Genomic DNA, 6,428 nt, shown 5'->3' with positions numbered 1-6,428 from the left:
GTGACCGTTCAGCAGGGCCGTGCTGCCAGAAATGCTCGCTGAGCCCGTGCGAGGGGGAAATCTTACCAGAACTGCTGAGATTACCCCAGAACGACCCTTTGCAGACTGACTCCGCATCCTCAGGTAACTAACAAGTTTGCAAACTTCAGCTGGCTGGGTGGAGTGAGGGAATTTACTGGGATTAATGTTGAAAGGGGGTGAGCCTGGAATTATTATTTTATTCTCTTGGGGAAAACAGTGGGTCTCTAAGGAGGGAGACAGGAATAGTCACTCAGCCATTAATTCTCAAGCCTTCATGCCCTCACGAGAGCTATTCAGATGCTTGTGCCTTGTACACATGTGTGCCCAGGGAGAATCTGCAATTAGGGAGGTCTGCAGAGCAATCAGCAAACTAAAAGGCGGTTTTAAAGTGCAAAGCCAGCGGACAGTGCGGCTGGGGGTCCCCACCTCCCAGTGAGTCAATGAAAGGGGGGCTTGCTCTGCCTGATAAGGCTCGATATGCTAGAAGGGCTGCCATCGATTGGCAGCCGTGTGAAATCCTGGGGCTGGCATGTGTTTTCGATCCACATGTTCATCTGCCTGTGGTCTGGTAGCTTTGCATTATCAGCTGGGAATCCCACAGTGGGACCAGCTGCTTATGCTGCTCTAGGAGAGGAGAAAAGCAGCAGCAGAGCATGTGAAAGCAGGCGCACGTTTCAGCTGAGCACCCCCTAATTGCGAGCGCTCTGAAGGTTGGAGACGGGGGAGTTTATCACCGCAGTTTGACAGCAGTCGCAAGGACATGATGATACGTCCTGCCATGTCAAAGTCACGTCTCCCGCTGATAATAAAGGCCAGCTTCTGTGTGCTCAGAAGCCTCAGGTTCTGTGTTTGGGCACGCAAGGGATGCTCGGCGAAGGTCTCCGTCTCAGGCAGCTGTAGCTCGCATATTGATCGCTCTCCTTCAGGCTGCGATAGGAACGCTGCAGGGCAGCGGCACATTTGAGTCACCAGCTCGGTGCGCAGCTTGGCGGGGCTGGCTCGGCCAGCCGGCTCCGTGCTCACCCCCTGCAGATGTCTGCATCAACAACCAAATAGTATCGATTCCGACGAGCCCTATCTCTGCAGCGCTGAGCAGGCAGGCAGGAATTTTCTTCCCGAGGAAAGGTGCGGGAGCAGGCAGGTGAGGGGATGCTCCCAAGGGCTCAGGTAACAAATTCTGTGGCGGGGCTGCTGTGCACAGCCGGGGCTTGCAGATCCTTCTCTGTTGTTTGAGATGCAAAAGCACAAGCTCAGGTGTTTTTTTCTCATGGATGTTCAATCATTTTTTAAACTCCGTCTTAGCTCCTGTCTCGGCTAGGCTGCAGCCCCGTGGAGATCGCCCGGCATTAATTCATGCCGAGGAGGGGCTGCTGTCACTGGGGCGATGCAGGAGCGCAGGTGAAGTGACTTTGCTGCAATTTGCAGTTCAAATGGGAAGTTGCCATGATATAAATCTATTTCCAATCCAATTTAGATAAGACAGCCCTCTATCCAAACATGCCTAATAACTCTGCGAGTACCACACCACAGAGCACCGTAATTATCCCCGGAGAAATAAACAGGACCGGACACATTTTGCTCCGTTGAAAGTACAATTAAAACCCTTGCCATGATGACTCTGAGAGCTCCTAGCCTGAGACAGAGGCGTCTATCCCCCCACTGCCGCGCGTGGGATTTCTATTCCGGACTTCCATTAGCGCTAATGGCAGCTCCAGCCGCCGTGCCCCGCATTCCGAGCAGGCACACACGGCGGGCTGGAAACAGCGGGCAGAGGAGCGGCAGCGCCCGCCCCGGGGCTGCCGAGCCCCCGGCACCGCCCGCCGGTGCGAATGGCACCGAGCCCTTGGGGAGCGGCGCAGGGCTTGCGGTGAGCCCTGCCGGGATGCTGAATGCGCTTCCCGACGCTCATCCCGGCTGAAAGGACAAACCTCAGGCTCAGGACTCAGCGCTGTGCTGTTTGGTCCCCGTGGGGAGATTTGGCCCCGTGCCTTGACTTGTGGTGTAAGCGCTGGAAAAAACGTAATGTGATTAAGATGTATCTGTCTCTGAGCTTGAGTGAGGCAGAGGCAGTGACTCATACCACCTTGCTGGAGCTGTCAAAACACTTGGCTCGCGAGAATAGCCTTCTACACAAAAAAGCACTGATTCAATATGTTTATATTTAAACAAAACACTAAGGGTCTGATTCACTGCGGCATTACTACAGCCTTGGATGGCTGTAACCCCAGCCAAGCAGCTCCCAGGCACGCAGTGGAGAACTGACTTCCAACAAGGGTTAGAGAAAGGCTTGGTCCTTGAGAGCCTGCTGCATGGAGAGGGGTCTCTGGAGGGCTTTAGCATCGCTGCTGGTGTTGAGGGCACAGTGCAAGGGCACAGTCCGTGCTCTCGTTCCCCTGAACCTGCAGAGAGAAGTGTGGGCACCAGCAGCAGCCACAAAAGATACGGTGATGAAATGAGTGGAGGTGGGATGGCAGCTGCACTGAGAACAAGAGCAGACCCTGAACTTCTCTTGAACAGCCCTGGGATGGGACTTGAGTGCCTCCAGCTCACTGTCCCACCCTGCAGGTGTGCAGGCAGCACCCCTTCCCTACCGGGGAGCTGAGGCACCTGTGACAGCCCCTGGGAGCTGCTGAGCTGGGGAAGTGGGTGCTCCAAGCTCTGCAGATTTGGAGCTGCTGGGATTTGCTGACAGATGGTGTGGTTGAGCAGCTTGGGGCGACTTTTCTCCTCAAATGTAGTCTTTCATTTAAAACTGGGAACATATTTCAAGCCAAACTTACAGCCTAGAGATGCTCTTGGTGTTTGCTTGGTAGTTGTTTCTCTTCCTTCCTCCTAAACTAAGTTATGGGTGTTGGGGTGAGGGCGTCATGACAACTTTGCTGCTTTAGCTATGTAAGGAATTTAAATTCAGCCAACCAAGGATAAGTCCCAAGCTGGTGCTGAACATAACCCCAGAAAGGGGATGCCAGTTGGGTGCTCAATGAACCACTGCCAGGATGGTCATGTGTGTCCCTCAGCAAAATACAATTTTTCTGTCTGCCCCTGCCAGCCAGCACCAGTCTCCAGCCTGTGGCATGTGGAAAACCAGAGCCCTCCTTCCCTCCCAGCCACAGGCAGACAGAGCTCCTTCCCTTGACCTGGCTCCCTGATGTCTCCAGCACCACCTGTGCTCAGGGGATGCTGAATTTCAGTCACCCTCCATCTCTGGGGCAGGGAGCAGAATTCCTAAAGACAGAGTTTAGCATGGAGCTGGGGGAGCTGCAGAACTGAGCTGAGACGCTCTGCACGCTGTGGTTGTCTGTGCTGCCCCTGTACTCAGGATGATTTTCTGCTTCCACTGCACACAGGCAGTGACAGGGCTGTGCTTCCAGCCTTTTCCCTGAAAAGCACTAGGGAAGAATGTTTTAGCATTTAGAAGTTTGGTTTGAGGGAAGGGATCTACCTGTGTGCTGGCTTTGGCTCCTTTCCCAGCCCTGACAGCCTGGGTGGCTATGGGAATGTCACTTCATCTGTCTGTACCTTTGTCTTCCTCAGAACAGTGTGAGGAAAACTGTAATGTTCTCCCATCCCATGGCACTGGGAGATAAATGCATTTGTTGTTGTGCTCAAATAGCACAGTGGGGTTTCCACCTAGGAGAACACGATATCAGAGTAATTAAATATCCAGGCTGCCCAGGCTCTGGAGTAACTCAAATATTGGAATGAAACCTGCAAGCAGAGAAGGTTGCTGCACATGCATTTAAACCTGTGTTTGCAGCTATGGCAGTGGAGTGGTGAAGACCACAGCCCTGCCCTTGCCCTTGAGAGCTGGGGTGGGTGCTGGGAGCATCTCTGATGTGTGTGATGTCCAGGACAAATAGAACCCTGACAGCCTTGGCAGTGTTGTCCCACTGTGAGAGCAATAGTCCCTCTCCTGGAGAAGTGCTGCTCTGAAGTGCAATCCATGTCCTGATGGGTCCCAGAGCAGGGCTGAGCGGTCTTGACTCCAAATGGGGTGTTATTCCAGCAGTCAGATTTCTGCACAGATCTGTAGAATTCTTTGTGAAAAACCTCCATCCTCACAGACTTAAAATTCAGTGAGAAAATGCAGGAATCCTCTCACTGAAGGGATTTCTTCTTCAGCCCCTTCTTGTGGGTTTTTGATGTAGAGGAAGGAAGAGAGGACACATTGCTCCTTCCTGCCATTGAAGAAGAGATACTGTCAGTGCCTGGAATGGTTGTGTGGGTATCTCATCACCCCCAGCAGCAGCTGAGGCTCAAGGAGCCCCTTATGCCCCATGGAAGGATCCTTCCAGCAACATGAGGTCTGTGTTCTGGCTGTGCAATACATTATTGCTTTTCTATTGTGTCAGGGAAGCTGTCCAGAACCAAATCCTTCAATTCTTCAGAAAATCTAATTTTCAAATGCTCCCATAAGGAGATCCCAGTTTGGGGAAGAAAATATTTTCCATAGGACCTGACTTTGAGTTATTCTGTGAAGTGTCTCTGGATACTTTCTTCCTCTGGATTGCCTTTAGACATCAGTATAATATTTTTTTTTTTTTAAAGTACATTTAAAAGCAAATAACAGAAATTTCTTATAAAAAGGAGGAGGAGATTGGGAGGAGATTGTTCTTCCCAGATATGCACAGGGCTCCTTGTGTTTTCTGGTGAATAGCAAAGCAAAGCCCAGCCCTGGTTCTCCCAGGGACCCAGTGCTCACCAGGCTGAGTACCACTGGAATTATGGACCTCATTAAGATGCTAAATTAGCACCATGTCACCTTTCCAGGGAGATGAGCAAGCTCAGATCAGGCAGCCCAGAGAGCCCTGGTCCTCTGCAGGGCTCAGCTCTGGAGAAACAGAACCTCCCATGGCTCTTGTCACAGAGCAAAAGCCCAATAACAATTCCTTTTCTTACGCCAAATGTTGAGCCTCCATCCTCTGTGCCCTGAAAAACTGAAGCCACTCGGAGAACAAACCCACTCCATCACCCTCCCGCTGGACTGGGGTTCTCCCGCTCTTCTGAGACAACACTACCATCTAGTGAATGCACTCTGCACCGGTTTTCCAGGGAAGCCAGGGAGCTCCGTGCATGGTGGATGGAAATCAAAACCCAATCCTCGGCCCACAGACCCCACAGCAAGGCACAGGGTCCATCCTGGTCCCTGCTGCAGTGCACGGTGACATTCCCACCTAGGGCATTCCTGCCTGCTCTGTGGGGCTGTGGGGGGTCCTGATACCCTCTCAGCTGTAGGACCAGGAGACCCTGCCTGTGCCCTGGGCTGTGGTGGTCACTCCAGAGAGAGAAAGGGGCTGGCTGTGCTGGCAAGCCTCAGGGTGGCTGTTTCAGAGGCAGCTTCACATTTGCCATCCTCTAAAGTGTTATTCCAGCAGGCTGAGGGCTGCAGGCTGAGGTTGAGTGTTGTCCTGGCTGCATTCCTCCTCTAGATCCCTCCTTGCCCTGTACATGCCAGCCTGTGATGCTGCAGCCACCCTGGCCAATACTGACTTTCTTTTTCCTCTTTTGTGCAGAGCTGATCTGATCGGGGCCTACCAAAGACATTAACGACGTCGAAAGTAGCTTACTTTAAGAGAAAATATGCAGAAGAAGAACATTTACATCAAGATTACCATGAGTATTTTCCAAAAGTGAGTATCTCTCTCTCTCTCGACCCCACCCTCACCCTAGTTTCATCCCTTGATGCTAAAGTCCCATCCATTTACTCCCCAGCACCTGATACTACCAGAGGACCGGACTTGTATCCTAAAACTGTCTCTCCAGAAACTCCGCTTCCTGGACGACCCCGAAGCCTATCTCCGTAGGTCTGTATTAATTAACAATCTGTTGAGGAAGATCCACCTAGAGACAGAGAGGGAGAGCTATGAATACTTTAAGGAGGCTCCGTGCTATAGGACTGCCTACTCTGACGCACGAAAACGGCTGAAGCTGATGGTGCAGGAGTGCTGTTCCCAGTCGCTCTATTATGAAGAGCTGCACTCGTATCGCATCGTGCCTTACTCTGCAGAGAGCACCGTCTACGGGATGGGCTACACGGGCAGCCACCTGGAGCAAAATTCTCAGTTGCTTATTTATAAAATGAATTAAAGTAGCTGTTAGACCCACTGATGTTTGTTTCTGAATGCTTGGACTGCTTGTTGAGGTGTTGAGGTGAGGCACTAATTGCAGACGTGTTTGCGATGGGAGGCAGAGGCGGCGGGGAGCTGAGTGCAAGGTGCTTTGGATAAGCTCTGCAGCGCCTGCTGTCAACCCCCAGTGTGAAGCACCTTGCTTACACACAGAGAGGTGCAATACAGAGGTCCTAAACCTGCAGAGACTGCGTGCAAGGCGGTTTGTAGAAACAAAGCTGCACTTAAAGTTACCTGTGTGTAGATACGGATGCTCCAAATCACTTTCGCAGTTAAATT

At 51.9% G+C, this 6,428-nt stretch overlaps 1 long non-coding RNA gene across 1 annotated transcript; it reads left to right on the top strand.

The window, feature by feature from the left end:
• Positions 1-6,125, top strand: LOC121333849. The gene is made up of 3 exons (XR_005952378.1): positions 1-123; positions 5,535-5,651; positions 5,734-6,125. It is a non-coding gene; the product is annotated as an uncharacterized LOC121333849 (long non-coding RNA).
• The last annotated feature ends 303 nt before the right edge of the window (positions 6,126-6,428 follow it).

The sequence above is a fragment of the Onychostruthus taczanowskii genome, unplaced genomic scaffold, assembly GCF_017590055.1.
Source record: "Onychostruthus taczanowskii isolate IOZ18803 unplaced genomic scaffold, ASM1759005v1 scaffold1, whole genome shotgun sequence".
In the NCBI taxonomy this organism is placed as follows: Eukaryota; Metazoa; Chordata; class Aves; order Passeriformes; family Passeridae; genus Onychostruthus; species Onychostruthus taczanowskii.
This window is presented reverse-complemented; position numbering and strand designations above follow the sequence as displayed.